This window comes from Felis catus, chromosome D1 (assembly GCF_018350175.1).
Source record: "Felis catus isolate Fca126 chromosome D1, F.catus_Fca126_mat1.0, whole genome shotgun sequence".
In the NCBI taxonomy this organism is placed as follows: domain Eukaryota; kingdom Metazoa; phylum Chordata; class Mammalia; order Carnivora; family Felidae; genus Felis; species Felis catus.
The window spans coordinates 18,322,429-18,339,860 of record NC_058377.1 but is presented as its reverse complement, the minus strand read 5'-3'; the positions used below and the strand labels follow the sequence as shown (position 1 = coordinate 18,339,860).

General features: G+C 40.6%; 1 protein-coding gene and 1 long non-coding RNA gene across 4 annotated transcripts in view; one reads left to right on the top strand and one right to left on the bottom strand.

The window, feature by feature from the left end:
• Positions 1 to 8,610, bottom strand: part of TECTA (tectorin alpha) — a 161,446-nt gene extending 152,836 nt beyond the window's left edge. For 2 of the 3 annotated variants that reach the window (XM_023239201.2, XM_023239199.2), the window contains exon 1: positions 8,472 to 8,610. The gene's annotated coding sequence lies outside the window, so the exon portion shown is untranslated. The remainder of the gene's footprint in view (positions 1 to 8,471) is intronic. The other variant, XM_023239200.2, reaches the window with a different exon arrangement.
• A 106-nt stretch (positions 8,611 to 8,716) lies between these two features.
• LOC109491842 lies at positions 8,717 to 13,825 on the top strand. Its single transcript, XR_002145390.3, has 3 exons — positions 8,717 to 8,903; positions 9,966 to 10,061; positions 12,353 to 13,825. It is a non-coding gene; the product is annotated as an uncharacterized LOC109491842 (long non-coding RNA).
• Positions 13,826 to 17,432: the final 3,607 nt, after the last annotated feature.

Here is a 17,432-nt window from a genome sequence, read left to right as displayed (position 1 = left end):
ATAGGCACATGAATGCTCATCATTACTATTAGACAAATGTAAACAAATCAAAACCACAATGAGATATCATTTAACACCTGTTACAATGACTATTATCACAACGAAAAGAAACAGCAAGTGTTGGAGAGGATATGGAGAAGAGGGAACCCTCATAACGCTGTTGGTGGGATTGTAAATTAGGGCAGCCACATGGAAAACAATATGGAGATTCCTCAAAATATTAAGAAAAGAACCACCATATGATCCAGCGATCCTATTTTTGGATATTTATCCAAAGAATACAAATATACTAATTCAAAAATATATGCACCCTTATGTTCACTGCAGCATTATTTACAATAGCCAATATATGGAACAACCTAAGTGTCCACTGATAGATAAATGGATAAATAAGATGTAGTATATTTATACAATGGAATACTATTTAGCATAAAAAAGAATGAAATCTTGCCATTTGGGACAACATGGATAGACTTCAGGGTATTACACTAAGTGAAATAAATCAAACACTGCATGATGTCACTCAAATGTGGAATCTAAAAAACAAAACAAATGCACAAACAAAACAAAAATAAACTCATAGATAGAGAGGATTGTGGTTACGGGGGTGGGAAATGGGTGAAGGGGGTCAAATGATTGGTGATGGATGGTAACTAGACCTGTGTAGTAACCACTCTGTAGCGTATGCAGATGTGAATTACAAAGCTGTATACCGGAAATTTATATTAAAAAAAAAAAAAACACTGTATTTCAAGCTGTATTACAAAGCTGTAATCATCAAGACAGTATGGTTCTGGCACAAAAACAGACACTCAGATCAATGGAACAGCATAGAGAACCCAATGGACCCACAAACGTATGGCCAACTAATCTTTGACAAAGCAGGAAAGAACATCCAATGGAATCAAGACAGTCTCTTCAGCAAATGGTGCTGGGAAAACTGGACAGCGACATGCAGAGAAATGAGCCTGGACCAGTTTCTTACACCAGACACAAAAAGAAACTCAAAATGGATGAAAGACTTAAATGTAAGGAAGCCATCAAAATCCTCAAAGAGAAAGCAGGCAAAAACCTCTTTGACCTTGGTCACAGCAACTTCTTACTCAACACACCTCCAGAGGCAAGGGAAACAAAAGCAAAAATGAACTATTGGGACCTCATCAAAATTGCACAGCAAAGGAAGCCATCAGCAAAACTAAAAGGCAACTGACAGAATGGGAGAAGATATTTACAAACCACATATCAGATACAGAATTAGTATCCAAAATCTATAAAGAACTATCAAACTCAACACCCAAAAAACAAATAATCCAATGAAGAGATGGGCAAAAGACACGAATAGACACTTCTCCAAGGAAGACATCCAGATGTCCAACCGACACATGGTAACAAGCTCAACATCATTCATCATCAGGGAAATACAAATCAAAACCACAATGAGATACCACCTCACACCTGTCAGAATGGCTAATATTAACAACCCAGGCAACAACACATACTGGCAAGGACGTGGAGAAAGAGGATCTTTTGTACTGCTGGTGGGAATGCAAACCGGTGCAGCCACTCTGGAAAACAGTATGGAGGTTCCTCAAAAAATTAAAAATAGAACTGCCCTACAACCCAGCAATTACACTACTAGGTATTTATCCAAGGGATACAGGTGTGCTATTTCGAAGGGACACATGCACCCCCATGTTTATAGCAATAACTATCAACAATAGCCAAAGTATGGAAACAGCCCAAATGTCCATCAACAGATGAATGGATAAAGAAGATGTGGTATATATACACAATGCAGTATTACTTGGCAATCAAAAAGAATGAAATCTTGCCATTTGCAACTACGTGGATGGAACTAGACGGTATTATGCTAAGCGAAATGTCAGAGAAAGATAAATATCATATGACTTCACTCATATGAGGACTTTAAGACACAGAACAGATGAACCTAAGGGAAGGGAAGGAAAAATAATATAAAAACAGGGAGGGGGACAAAACATATGAGAGTCTTAAATATGGAGAACAAACAGAGGGTTATGGGAGGGGTTGCAGGAGGGGAGATGGGCCAAATGGGTAAGTGGCATTAAGGAATCTACCCCTGAAATCACTGTTGCACTATATGCTAACTAACTTGGATGTAAATTAAAAAAAAAATAAATTAAAAGATATTCAATAAAAAAAACCACTGTTGAAAGGATAAAATAATTGTAAAAATATTTACAGTAAATTCCACTTCTACAAAATTCAAAAACAGAATTAATCATATTGTTTACGGTCACATATATATGTAATAAAAACTGTAAAGAAGTTAAAGAGTAATAAACACAAAATTCAGGGTTGTGGCATCCGTGGAGGGTGGGGATGTATCATCAGCGAGGGGCACAAAGGGGGCAAAAACAGAACTCTCAGGTCTCTCTTTCAAACCTTCTCTTCCTCTACCAGTCCCCTATTTCTCTCTTCCTCTCACAGTCCCATGTAATTAATCAGCAAGGTCTATCAACAGTCCAAACACCCTGACTCCACTCAATTCTTTCTGTCCCCATTACTTTACTCTGGTTTAAGCCTTCATCAACCGCTCACTGGGACTGCTCCAATAGCTTCCTTCCTGATCTCTCATGACTATACGATCCCTTCTCCACAACAGAAGCCAAGTGATCTTTTCAAAATTTAAGTCAAATCATGTCCCTTAAATTCACCAAAGCCTTCCCTTCACACTTAGAATGAAATCCAATCTCTTTATCATGGTCTTCAGGGCTTCCTTGAATCTGTTCTCTGCTCACCTTGCTCACTGAACCTCCTCCCACCCACTAGATTTCAGCCAGCCTGGCTTTCTACTTCTCAGAACTGCCAAGCTGATTCCCTCTTAAGGCATTCCCAGGAATGCCTTTTACCTGGCTCTTGGTTTTGCTGGCTTCATCTCAGCATCCAAGCCTCAAACAAATTCAAACACAAATGTTACCTTCTCGATGAGCTGCCTCTGGCCAACCCATCAAAAAGAGCCCCATTACTACCATTAATCACCATTACTTCAGCCACTTTTGTTCTTTACACCACTTACTACTACATGTTTAGTGCTTGAGTCCCTCTCCTAAGTCCCACAAAAGCTGAGATTTGTCAGTCCGGCTCAGTGTTATGGAGAGGAGTATCTGGCAGAGGGCAACAAATATTTGTTGAATGAATAAAAAAGTGAATTTTACTTTGATTAAACATGATGTAATATCTTCTAGCAATGAGATGAAAATCAAGTATACCAGTGATGAGCATGACAGAATCAAAAGAGAAATTTTGAAAATCACTAGAAAAGCATTAACCTCAGATGACCTTTACTTTAAATAATCTTTTCTTAACAGTGCTAGTAATAGATCACATTCCTAAGGACCATGAATGAGTTATTAGTAAAAATTTCACATAGCCGGTTTTGGAAATGTGTCATCTTGTTTACCTCTGTTTCTAGAAGAGCCCTGTGATTAAGAGCTCGGGGCTTCAGTTCAGCCTGAGTTCAATCACGAATCTGCACTGGAATTCGAGCAAGTTACTTACCTCTTTACGCCTGCTTTCTCATTTGTAAAATGGAACTATTAATAGCTATTTCGTAGTCATTAGAGTCACCGTGAAGATTAAATGGAAGTTTTTAAAGCATTTGGTTGTGTCTGGCATGTCGTAAGTGGTCAACAGATCATGCTGAGCAAAGTCCAGACAAATGGGACAGCTGAGAAGAGTCAACCACCAGACACCCTCTGCCTCTAGCAGAGGTGGGCTAACTATGTACCTAGAACACATGCCAGGACTAAATCCGTTCCCTGCCAAAAAGAAGTCCAATGTACACACAGGTAGTATGTAAGGATGGGAAAAGCACTCTGAGAACACCAAAGGAGTGACTCCCTTCACTGAGCTTGGCCACACATGAAACTGAGTCTTAAAAGAGTCACAGGAATCCCCTAGATGAAAAAGGGGGAAAGCACGTGCAAAGGCCCAAGTAAGTCAAAGTGAGAAACTGCGCTGGTGCGGTGTGTGTAAGCAGGGCTAGAAGATGATGTTGGGCGGGCAGGACCAGATGGAATGAGGCGAAGGCCCTCCGTTTAAAAGTCTGCAGTTTTCTTTAGGCAAAGGGGAGGTTAAAGGGGGAAAATTTAACATGCTAATTGAATTTAAGCACCATACAGGTCCACTGTTAGTCTAAAATGGAAAATAAATGTTAAGCCTGAATCCTTAAAACCCTGAGCAATTTGCTTATTAACAATGACTGACGTGAAACCTATTCTCACCACTTTTCATCACTTCCATAACCACTGCTATCATGCTGATCATTATGACCACAGCAGATAAAATTTATTGAGCTTACTTCGTGCTTTGCACTCCGTTGTTTTACACATATTACCTCATTCAACTGTCACTTTCCCTTATGAATGATACTATTATTACTGCCACTTTATATATCAGAAAAGCAAAGTTAATGTCAGATGGCTAATGAGTAAAGGTAACAGAATTCAAATCTAGGCTGCCTGACTGCTAAGCCCTAAAATTAAACCAATCTGCTGAACTGGTTGGTATTACTCAGTTCATTTACATCATTTGCACCAAAATTACGTGTGTACCTACTGTAATTTAAAGCATCATGCTAGGTAAGTGATTCTCAAATTTTACTGTACAGAGGACTCACCTAGGCAAATTCTAAGATTCTGATTCAGTAAGTCTAAGGTGGAATTTTTGGAGACCTGCAATTTTAACCATAAATTCAGTCAATTCTGATTCACTTGGTCCATGAACTCTGATAAACCCTGTGCTAGGTGTCCTAGAGATTTGAGGACATTTGGGCCTCCTGTCCTCTATGAATTTATAATCCAAAAGGGGTAAAAAAAAAAAAAAAAAAAAAAAAAAAAGAAAGAAGGAAAAAACACACACAAATATCACAAAGCAATGTAGGAAAAGTAGTATTGGCAATACAGGCAAGAAAGACTTCAAGGAAGAAGATGATAAAATGATGTAATAAAATGATGAGTAGGAATTCATGAAGAACACATTTCCCAGATTTTTAGGAATCAAGTTAAAAAAGAAAGTAACAATGAGTAGACAGCTTGGCGGGAACAGAGGATCTGCATTTAGGAATGGAAAAACAGGGTCAGGATAAAAGTAGAGGCTCCAGAATACCGTCAATGTCAACTTAAACAGTGTAGACTTTATTCAGTGCTGGCACTAGAAAGTTAATGGTTTTGGAGAAGAGAAACGATAAATTAGGGCATTGTTCTTTGGAAGAGTACTCTGATGAAGCTGTGTGAGATCAAGTAGAATGAGAGTAACAGACAATGGGAACAGTGAGGCTGTTAGCATTCTAATTGCAAAGAAATCCAAGTCAAGAGAGGGTAACGAAAAAGATTAAAAAGGGAGGAATGGCAACTCTTAATGACTCATTGCATGTAGGGCAAAGGCAACAATCACGGCTGATCGCTTCACTCCTTAGGTTCTTTATCACTGTCAGTTTCCGGTTTCTTTTTAGAAATTCTTCTTATATGCCTAACTAGACTAAATATATAAAGAGTTCACTTACTTTAAAGATAGCCCACAATTAAGAGGTCAATAAATAGGCCTCTGACTAGCCAAAATACATGTCACATAGTTCATATGCTAAAAAAAAGTATTAGTATACATATAATATACATACATATATAATTGAAAGAACATTATTCAGAGCTGCACAATCTTATTTTACACAAAGTTCTAACAAATATAAGCATCTAATTTCCAAACCCAGAGAAGTTTGGAAGCAAAAAGGGGAAGGGGAAAAGAGCCTACTATAGGTAGACAGACCTAAGAGTCTGAGGTTCAAGAGAAAAAAATGAAAACTATAAAAAAAAGCACACACAATCACTCAGGGTAAATTCTCCACAACTGTTTATTGACAGGTACACATGATTCCCAGGAAAACGAAATTAATGAGACTCTTCCTTCATGTTTCAAGCAACTACCACAAAAAGAAAGCTTTTAAACATTCTTTAAAGCCAAGGATTTCAAAAACAAATATTTACCTGATTAAAAAAAAGATCATTTTTAAAGGATGACTGATACATGCCAACACAGACCCTCTCACCAGTACCCAGGATATAATCAATCAATCAATCAATCAATCAAGATATAATTTACAACACACGAAGTTTGAAGATGATTAAGAATGCTTTCATAAGGCTTCTCATCAAGAATATGGCCCCAGTGATGAAGTTTAATTTGGGCAATTCTTTTCTGATGGCTATGGCTTGGAATTCCAAGTTCCAAATAATATGAAGGCATCCTCAACAAAAATTAACACCAATAAACTGGTCTTAAATACAAACCCTATACATTTACCTCCCGAAATCAGGCAACATTATTTGACACTCCACATCATGTAACAACAGGCTGGGTGACAACCTTTAAAAAGACTTAAACATAGCAACACATGAAGGTCTCTCTGTTCACCAATACTCACCAATATTCATTATAATACTGTTCATATGAAGACCTCATCTATTTTACAAACAGAGAAAAACATTTTCGTGGGGGGAATTAAGATGTTAACTCATTCTAAGTTATACTCAGACTTACGATTTAAGTTTAAAGTATATACTAAAACCATGTACCTGTATCTTTAATTATGTATAACTCTTTTACCATGTATCATTGGAGTAAGAAGGGTTTAGGTTTCAGCTTGAGATTTTTTTCTAAATATGGCAGAAAAGCAAACCAATGTATATTTACAACACTATAACATTAGCATTACCTTAAGTATGTTGTAGGGATAAGTCAACTCAACGGGATTAGGCCTCTCATTTTCTTTGACACAGCAAAGGATGGAGAAAATTAAAGCATGCACGTACTTCAGAAGTTTTATAAAATGGTCAGGCCACATTAAGATACCAAAGGTTAAGATTATGGTCCAAAACACCAAATATGCTACATGTTATAAATATGTAAACAAATGAAGCGGTCAGTTGCACCTGGCTGGCTTGACCCCCCCCCCCACCCCCATCTGCTTATAATCTCGTCTCCTTATAATCATCCTAGCTCTGTAGAACCATACAACATGAGGACCCTAACTGAAGCCAAAGAACTGTGCCTTGGGACAGTGTTTTTCAAGCAGCAGCTTGTGACCCACAAATCAGTTTGGTGGATTTCAGTCAGCATTTTTTAATAAAAGTGAATGGAACGGAATAGAACTTATCAGAATGTAACACGTGTCCTAAGGGTGAACAGTGCTCTGCGAAACTTTTCACTCATTATATAGGTATGTACTAGATCATAATGTAAGAAGTGCTTCTTCATATGGGGCATGATGTGTAAAAAAAAAAAAAAAAAAAAAGTTTGCAAGCTCTTACCCTAGAGATCTAGCTCTAATGCCTCAGGACCCAAAGGCTGAGTGTTTTCATTAGTCCTCAGCACCTACATATAATCTCTTCGCTCCAAAGGGACTCTTGGAAACCAATTTCAGAGCTCCAGGGAAGCATACATAGAAGGGGGACAGCCCCAGCTAAGCCAGCATCGGGACCTGAAAGGACTGCTAACTTGCCCGAACAACAACCCTAGGCGGTTGCCTACAAACTCCCAGTAACTTAGCAACCTTCAGACGACAGCTCCTCCTTCTTCCACTAGCTGTCAACCGTTCAACTCTCCCAACCAACTTTCCTCAACTGCAACTTCTAGGATCACTGTGCCAAGAGAAGACGGGATGAAATCTCGTTTCACCAATTCCCAGAGTGTCCTCCTAGGCGAGGATCTAGAACTCAATGCTCCCCATCCCCAACAAAGAATGAAGCTCCACGGAGATCCTTACATTGGCCCCCTCCCAGATCCCAGGGCCGGGTACCCTCCTCTCAGGCCCCATCTTACTCCAATTCCCTCCTTCTCAAAGTCTCCCAATGTGAGGGCAAAACGATTCTCCCCAGAGCCCTTGTTAAACTACCGCGTCCTTTCATCAGCCCCTGGAAGGAGCAGGCCTAGTGTCCCAGCGGCCTGGAAATGCCCGCCCGCCCCGTTCCCCGCCGAACCTCCCAGGGGACACGTCCTCTACTCCCCCCCACCCCCCACCCCATACACTGGTTCGAAGACAAAGTTTCCTATTTCCCCAGCAGCCCCAGACCCGTCTCCATCTCCTACCAGCCAGAGGGCATCTTTCCAACCCCCACGCCCCTAGGGCACGGCAAGAAGCCCGGAGCCTCCCAGGAACTCAGGCTCCCCCCCAACCCAGCCCTCCGCCTCCTCCCAGCCCAGGGCCCTCCCCGCGCCTCCCCAGCCAGGCCTGGCCCCGTCCTCCCTCCAGCCGCGGGCAGGTGGCCCAGCCCTCCCCTCCTCCCAGGCAGGCCTCGTCCCGCTCCGAGTTCTTCCCGGCGTCCCCCCCCCCCATACTGCGCCCCAGCAGGAACGGCCCTCCCGCCTCGGCTCCGGAGGGGAGCTCCCGGGGCCTCGAGAAGCCGGCACTGCCGGCGGGCCCGGGCTCCACTCACCCCTCAGCCCGGGAGGCGGGGGAGCTGCTGCGGCGGCTCCTCGGGCTGCGCCTCTCCTCCCCCCTCCCGGCCACCGCCGTCGCCGCCGCCGCTCGGCCTCCGGCCTGGTCCCGGCCGGCCCCGGCCCGGCTCCGCTTCACCTCGTCCCCCACTCTGGCCGCCGGAGCCCAGTGTCCTGCATTGACCCGGAAGCAGCTTTCGCGGCCCAACAACAACACGTGACCCCGCCGCACGTGTCACGTCCGCTGCGTGAAGGGGAGGGGGCGCCGGCGGAGCGGGTCCTCGGCAACCGAGCTCGGGTTGCCATGGCGACGGGGAGGTCTTTAAGGGCCTGGTAGTCTCTACAAACACACTGCACCTGCTCTTTCTCTTGGCCCTCGTGAGGAGACACCTCAGGTGCCAAGGAAGAGTGAATTGTCACATCAGAGTGAGGTAGGGGCGGGTCAGAGCAGAACCTGGGCGGCTGGGAGGCTGCTGCCTTGCAGAAAGGAGCCTTGGGCCGAACCTTTCCGGACTGACCTGGAATTTTGTCCCGGCTTTGGCACCGGTTTGCTACGTGACCCTGATTAACTCACTTCCTGCCTCTGGCTTCAGTTTCCTCACTAGGCGAGTTCAAGGCTGTAATCTAATAAAGTCCCAGGATGCTTTTGCATAAGGATGTGGTCGCACTCACTCTGGCCTTGATTCTGGGTCCCCTTTGCAAGGGCCTCTGGCATCCTGAGTTTTCCAACGCTCCCAGCACCGATGGAGAGACCCCCCGCTTTCCATTCATTGGGCACCTTCTAGGCACTGTACATGGGCTGTTTCTAATGTTCACAACTCGCAAACGTAGGCATTTTGTAGAACCGAGAACTGAAGTTCACAGAGGTTAAGCGATCTGCCCAAGACCACCCAGTTAGGAAAAGTGATGCGGCTGAGATTTGAATCCAGGTCAGTCTGGTGCCAGAGTAAAAGTCCATGCACTTCACATAATGACATGCTATTGCTTCAGCCCCATACACCTTATCTGTGGCTGTTGGGCTGTGATTGCTTATGTACTTTTTTGTCCCTTTCTTTTGCAAGGGCATATATGGAATAGGGATGGTGTTGGCTGATCTTGAAGAGAATTCAGCCTTGTATGGATATGTCAGCTGACGTGCTAGGAGTTGCGAAGTTCTATGTGCTACACACATAAGATGTGTGTGCTTTTATGTGGCGTGTGTCAGGGAGCTGGGGAGGAGTTGTGATATGTCTATATGTATGCATGTGTATATATATGTATATCGGTTCCTAGAGTGGGGGGTAAGGACCCAATGGCGGCTTATTACCATCAGCAATTAGGTACTTCTCTCGTTTTGTTTTGTTTTGTCTTACCCCATATGTAGAGCTTAGAGAAGTTGGGGGAGGGAGCCCAAAAGAGCTGGTTAAAGAAAATGCTTTGAGGATCAAGGGGAGGGTGAGCCAAGCAGTGTGGCTTAGGTTGCTGAGATGGGGACATTCCTCCTCCTTCTGCAGAGAACAGAGCAGTGCCCTCAGAGTACCTCAAAGTACCGTCAGTGGCAAGGACCAGAGAAGAACAAAGTGATAAATGCACAGAGGAGGAAGAACAAGGTGAATGCTGCATGACTATTTTGTTAATAGACTTCCTTGTGAGCTCAGGTACCACTGGGGACACACAGAAATACTTGGGAGGGTAGATGTCCTGTGAGCAACTAGAAAAAGGCAAGAAATGTGGATCATGAGTGCACAATGTATATAAACATATACATGAGTGATGCCTTTGACTGGGTGTGATTCGTTATATAAGTCTTTGTCTCTTCGAGATATCTTTGAGTCATTTTGCCTTTGTTCCCATCTCTCCCCTTATAGAGCCAACTCCTAAAGACAAGATCCATTTCTCTACCCTTCTCCTGTCTATCTCCATAAGGCAGCCAATACTATGTTTCTAAAACCCCTATCTCAACATGTTATACCCTGGAATGTAAAATCCTTCTGAGGTTAAAATCATAGTCATTAACATGCTCCTCAAGGCTTTTCATGGTCTGGAACCCTGCTGACTTCTCCAGTCTCATCTTTTTGTCCTTTTATCCTCTTCCTTTATACTCTCTGTTCAGCCTGGTAGCCGCTAGCCACATATGGCTATTTAAATTTAAATTAATTAAAATTAAGTTAAATTAAAATTGCATTTCCTGAGTGACATGACACTAGCCACATTTCAAGTGCTCAGTAGCCCTAGGTGACTGGTGGCTATCATAAGGGACTGTGCCGATACAGAGTATTTTTATCATCACAGAAAAGTCTTCCGGCAGTGCTGCTCTATACTCTCAATTCCTCATGTGTGATACATTCCGTGGGAATTCGCTCAGTTAAGCCCTTTGCTTGCAACGTTATTCTTCCAGCTCCTTGAATCTGAAAATGATACACGATTGCTTATTTTGTTGTCTCCTTAATAAGCATGTAAACCTCAGTGAAGGCAGGAGCTAGGTCTGTCTTGTTCCCCATTGACTCTCCATTGTCTCTAAAGGATTGTCCTGTAGAAGGAGAGAGATGTTAAAGCAAGAGGCAAGGATAGAAAGACAAATTTCTGGTCTTTTTAAATACATTGTTGAGGGGCGCCTGGGTGGCGCAGTCGGTTAAGCATCCGACTTCAGCCAGGTCACGATCTCGCGGTCTGGGAGTTCGAGCCCCGCGTCGGGCTCTGGGCTGATGGCTCAGAGCCTGGAGCCTGTTTCCGTTTCTGTGTCTCCCTCTCTCTCTGCCCCTCGCCCGTTCATGCTCTGTCTCTCTCTGTCCCAAAAATAAATAAACGTTGAAAAAAAAATAAATAAATACATTGTTGATAATTTAATTGTTTTGGCCCAGAAATAGCAATTTCATATGACTCAACCTAATAGTAAGGAAGAACTTTGGAAGAATTGGAGCTGCTTCAGTTGGTTCTAATGAGTTCCCTGTCGCTGGAATGTATTAAGCAAAAGCAGAATCTGTTAGAACCATCTGTGAATAATTCCAGGATTGGGTAGACTGGTTGACCAGTATAATTCTAAGAATCTAAATCTGTTGTGCTCCAACTGAGTCTTTAATTCAAGGGTTGAGTATGTCATAACAACAATCACAGCTAACTAAAATCTATGTACCAGATACTGCTCAAGAGATTTCACGTAGATTATCTCCTTAATCCTCACAATGATCGTATAAATTCAGTTTGGTGCCATCGGATTTACCAAGTGAGACCCAGGTTAAGTAATACACCCAAAACATAGAGCTAGTAAATAGCAGAGGCTGAATTCATATTTAGGCAGTCTGATACCAGAATCTAAGCACCTAATAACACTGTAATTACAGGATATCATTCTATCATGAAGTTTCAGTCATATATTTGCATGTCCTTTTAATGCAACACACGTTGGTTTTATAATGGATATATTTCTTGCACTTAGCTAGGTGGTTTGGGGAAAACAAAGACAGATAAGGCATGGTTCCTACAGTGTGGTCCGGAAACAATGCATAGTCTCAAACACAGTGATAGAGAACAATTTATAGGATATTATTTTTAAAAGGGGAGTCATCTTCTTAGGTGAAAGCATCTCTCAAGTAAGCAAAGGGATAAGGACAGAATTACATGAGAATTCAATCATATATGAGAATCATATGAGAACAACATATATGTATGTTATATACATATTACATATAATACATATATATCTATTATATGCAACATTATATACAACATATATATATATATTACGTACATATATATTACATATAATACATATATGGGTACGCAGGAGAAGGAAACTGCTTTACTTGAAAGAATAATGACTGGTTTGGAAATTAAGAGTCTGCAATATTGGTACTGGTTTTTCCACTAACCAGCCATGTCACTTGATCTCTTTCTGCTTTAGAGCTTTATCTACCAAATAACCTGGACTGGACAAACTACCATGGTGAGCCAACTGAAATTATGTGTAAAATATTATATATATACCTGTATTGTACACATATGCATTTTCAAGAGGAAGTGCCCTCGATTCCATCGATTTCACAAAGAAATCACAACTCAGAAAAAAAGGCTAGGCTTCAATGTCCCCTTAAATTCTGCAATTCTGAGATTCTTTATTTTATTTTTGTCAACACTATTGACATATCTGTCAGGAAATGGACTGTCATGCCAAGCTTCCTGACCAAGCAAAGGGCAGAGATATTTTTATTTTAAACTAGAGAGTCATACCTAGAACGATTTATTTAGAAAGTATCCAGATTTCCTTACTGGGCAAAATATGGTCTTCAAAAAACAACTCTTAATTTGCTTTTCTGCAATTTACATAAATGGATCAGTCATGAAGATCTTTATTTTCAAAGAGGTCTTGCATTTATTAAAAAGATTTGCAACAAATTGATATAAGCCTCACTAACCCCTCTTAGTTTTTTTTTTATTATGAAGGGATAACAACATACAGATTACTGCACATACGAATGTACATAAATGTACAGCCCAATGAATTATCACAAAGCAAAAACCCACATAACACCACCCTACCAAGTCACAGAACTTTGCCAGTTTCCCAAAGCCTCCTCCCAGTCACTACCGCTAGTATTCTCCCCAAACTAGTATCCCGACTTCTAATACGGTAGCTTAATTTCCCATTTAAACTTTATATATGGAATCAAATGAGATGATTTAATATTTAACACTGTGAGAGTCATCCAGGTGGTTGAATACAGTTATAGTTTACTGATTTTTGTTGCTAAATAGTATTTCATTATTGTAATTACCCCTTATTTATTTATCCATTCCACTGTTGAAGGGCATTTGGGTTATTTCCGGTTTTTAGTTATTGCGCATAATGCTGCTATAAACATTCTTGTGCTTCACTTTCACTGCGTGTATATACACATCTCTGTTGGGAATATACCCAGAAATAAAAAATGAATGAATCTTAGCTGTAGATCAGCACCATCCTAGAAATATAGTACAAGTCAAGTCATATATGTAATTTAGAATTTTCTAGTAGCCACATTAAAAAGGTTTTTTAAAAGTTAAATTAATATTAAGCGTGCATTTTATTAATCCAGCACATCCAAAATATTATCATTTCAGCATGTCCTCAGTATGAAAATTATTAATCAGATATTTTTACATTTTTTTTACATATTAAATCTTCAAAGTTCAATGTGTGTTTTACATTTATAGCAATTGGACCAGCCACATTTCAAGTGTCCAATAGCTAACGTGGTTATGAACTGCTACACTGGCCAGTGCAGCTCTAGGTAATACTAACAAACAGTATTCCAAAGTGGTTGTGCCAGGTTACCTTCCTGACAAACAGTGTTATGAAAGTTAGACAATTGTTGGGGTGCCTGGGTGGCTCAGTCAGTTGGGCCTCTGACTTTGGCTCAGCTCATGATCTCACAGCTCCCGGGTTCGAGCCCCACATCAGGCTCTGTGCTGACAGCTCAGAGCCTGGAGCTTGCATGGGATTCTGTGTCTCCCTCTCTCTCTGCTCCTGCCCTGCTCACACTCTGTGTGTGTGTGTCTTTCTCTCTCTCAAAAATAGATAAACATTAAAAAAAAAAAAGGGGGGGGGAGGGTTCCTGGGTGGCTCAGTCGGTAGAGTGTCCGACTTTGGCTCAGGTCGTGATCTCAGTTTGTGAGTTCCAGCCCCGTGTCAGGCTCTGTGCTGACACCTCAGAGCCTGGAGCCTGCTTCGGATTCTGTGTCTCCCTCTCTCTCTGCTCCTCCCCTGCTCATGCTCTCTCTCTCTCTCTCTCTCTCTCTCCCTCAAAAATAAATAAACGTTAAAAAAAAATAAAAAAGAAAAGAAAAGAAAGTTACAGTTGTTCCACATCTTCATTAAAGTTGGTACTGGAAGCCTTTTTAATTTTAGCCATTCTGATGATTCTCTAATGGTATCTTATTTTGGATTAATTTGTGGTTCCTTAATGACAAAGAAGTTGAGTCTCTTTTTCTCTGTTTATTGGCAAATTGATATTCTCTTTCATGAAGAGTCTGGGTCCTTTTTTCTATTAAATTGGTCTCTTTCTTATTGGTCTCATAAGATTAATTGAAAGTTATTCTCTTTTTTCTATTCTCTGGAAAATCTTGTGTAATATTAGCATTATTAACTCCTTAGCTGATTGTTAAAGTTCTCCAACAAAGCTGTTTGATGTAGATGTTTTCTATATGGAACGTGTTAAATTATAGATTCAATTTCTTTCTCTTTTTTTGTCAATTTACTTTTTAATTATACTATTCAAGTTTTCCTATTTCTTCTTGTATCAGTTTCAGTAAATTGTATTTTTCTAGGAATTTGTCCACTCCATATAAATTTTCAAATGTATTAGTACAGAGATGTTTATAATATATCCTATTATATTTATCAGAGCTGCCGTGTCTGCAGAGATAACTCATTTTCATTTATTTTTTTTATTTACATACAAGTTAGTTAGCATATAGTGCAACAATGATTTCAGGAGTAGATTTCCTAATGCCCCCTACCGATTTAGCCCCTCCCCGCTCCCACAACCCCTCCAGTAACCCTCTGTTTGTTCTCCATATTTAAAGAGTCTCTTGTGTTTTGTCCCCTCCCTGTTTTTATATTATTTTTGCTTCCCTGCCCTTATGTTCATCTGCTTTGTCTCTTTAAGTCCTCATATGAGTGAAGGCATATGATATTTGTCTTTCTCTGACTAATTTCACTTAGCATAATACCTTCAGTTCCATCCACGTAGTTGCAAATGGCAGGATTTCATTCTTTTTGATTGCCAAGTAATACTCTGTTGTGTGTGTGTGTATACACACACACACACACACACACATATATATATATATATATATATATATATATACACATACATACATACCACATCTTCTTTCTCCATTCATCCATCAATGGACATTTGGGCTCTTTCCATACTTTGGTTATTGTTGATAGCGCTGCTATAAACATTGGGGTGCATGTGTCCCTTTGATGGATGCTGTATCCCTTGGATAAATACCTAGTAGTGCAGTTGCTGGGTCGTAGGGTAGTTCTATTTTTAATTTTTTGAGGAACCTCCATACTGTTTTCCAGAGGGGCTGCACCAGTTTGCATTCCCACCAGGAGTACAAAAGAGATCCTCTTTCTCCACATCCTTGCCAACTTCTCTTGTTTCCTGAGTTCTTAATTTTACTCATTCTGACAGGTGTGAGGTAGTATCTCATTGTGGTTTTGATTTCTATTTCCCTGATGCTGAGTGATGTTGAGCATTTTTTCATGTGTCGTTTGGCCATCTGGATGTCTTCTTTGGAGAAGTGTCTATTCATGTCTTTTGCCCATTTCTTCACTGGATTATTTGTTTTTCAGGTGTTGAGTTTGACAAGTACTTTATAGATTTTGCATACTAACCCTTCATCTGATATGTCATTTGCAAATATCTTCTCCCATTCTGTCAGTTGCCTTTTAGTTTTGCTGATTATTTCCTTCGCTGTGCAGAAGATTTTTATGTTGATGAGGTCCCAATAGTTCATTTTTCATTTTTATTTTAGATACTGGTTAATTACTCCATGTTTTTTTTCTTTATTAGTCTCCAAATTTTGTTGGTCTTCTGAAAGAATCAATGATCAGTTCTGTGAAATCTATTTTATTTTTTCTTGTTTCATTATTTTCTACTTATTGCTTCCTTCCTTCTGCTCTTTCTTATTAAATATAATTTACAATACTTTTTCTAACTTTCTTTACTTTTTTAAATTTTTTTTAATGTTTATTCATTCTTGAGAGAGTGGGAGAGAGAGAGAGAGAGAGAGAGCATGAGTGAGGGAGGGGCAGAGCAAGAGAGGGACACAGAATCCGAAGCAGGCTCCAGGCTCTGAGCTGTCAGCACAGAGCCCAATGTGGGGCTCGAACCCACAAGCTGTGAGATCATGACCTGAGCCGAAGTCAGATGCTTAACCGATTGAGCCACCCAGGCGCCCCAAACTTTCTTCTTTTCTAAAATATACATTTACAACTACATTTCTGCCTCTAAGTAGAGCTTTAGTTGTGTCTCCTAGTTCTGATATATAGCATTTTTGTTATCATTCAGTTTTAAATATTTCCTCATTTCTTTGGTCTATTGGTAGCATGCATTACCTTAATCGATTTTTGAATAGTGAGCCAGCCCTGCCTACTTGGAATAAACCCCTAGTGGTCATGGTGTAGAATTATTTTTATACATTGTTGGATTCAATTTATTGTGATTTTTTTTTTTGAGGATTTTTGCATCTATGTTCATGAGAGATATTGGTCTTTAGTTTGCTTGTTTTGTAATCTCATTGTTCAGTTTTGGTATTAGGGTAATCCTGGCCTCATAGACTAGGAAGTACTCTTGCTTCTATCTTCTGGAAAAGATTATAGAGAATTTATATAATTTCTTCCTTAAATGTTTGGTAGAATTAACTAGTGAATTCTGGGCCTGGTGTTTTATGTTTTGAAAATTTATTAATTCTTTTTTTTTAATGTTTATTTATTTTTGAAGGAGAGAGAGAGTGTGAGCAGGGGAGGAGCAGAGAGAAAGGGAGGCACAGAATCCAAAGCGGGCCCCAGGCTCTGAGCTGTCAACACAGAGCCACGTGGGGCCTGAACTCTCAAACCTGGAGATCATGACCTCAGCCAAAGTTGGACGCTCATCCAACTGAGCCACACAGGTGCCCCGAAAATTTATGAATTCTTGAATCAGTCTCTTTTTTAGACATAGGGCTATTCAGACTCTTTCTTCCTATAAGAGTTTTGACAAATTGTGTCTCACTGAATTGGCCCATTTCATCTGGGTCATCACATTTCTGGGTGTAGGGTTGTTCATTGCATTCTCTTATTATCCTTTTCATGCCATGGGGTCCATAGTGATGCCCTCTCTTTCAGTTTTGATCATTGTAATTTGTTTTGCCTTTCTTTTCTATTTAGATAGACTGGCTAAGGGCTTATCAGTTATATTGATCTTTTAAAAGAAACATCTTTTGATTTTATT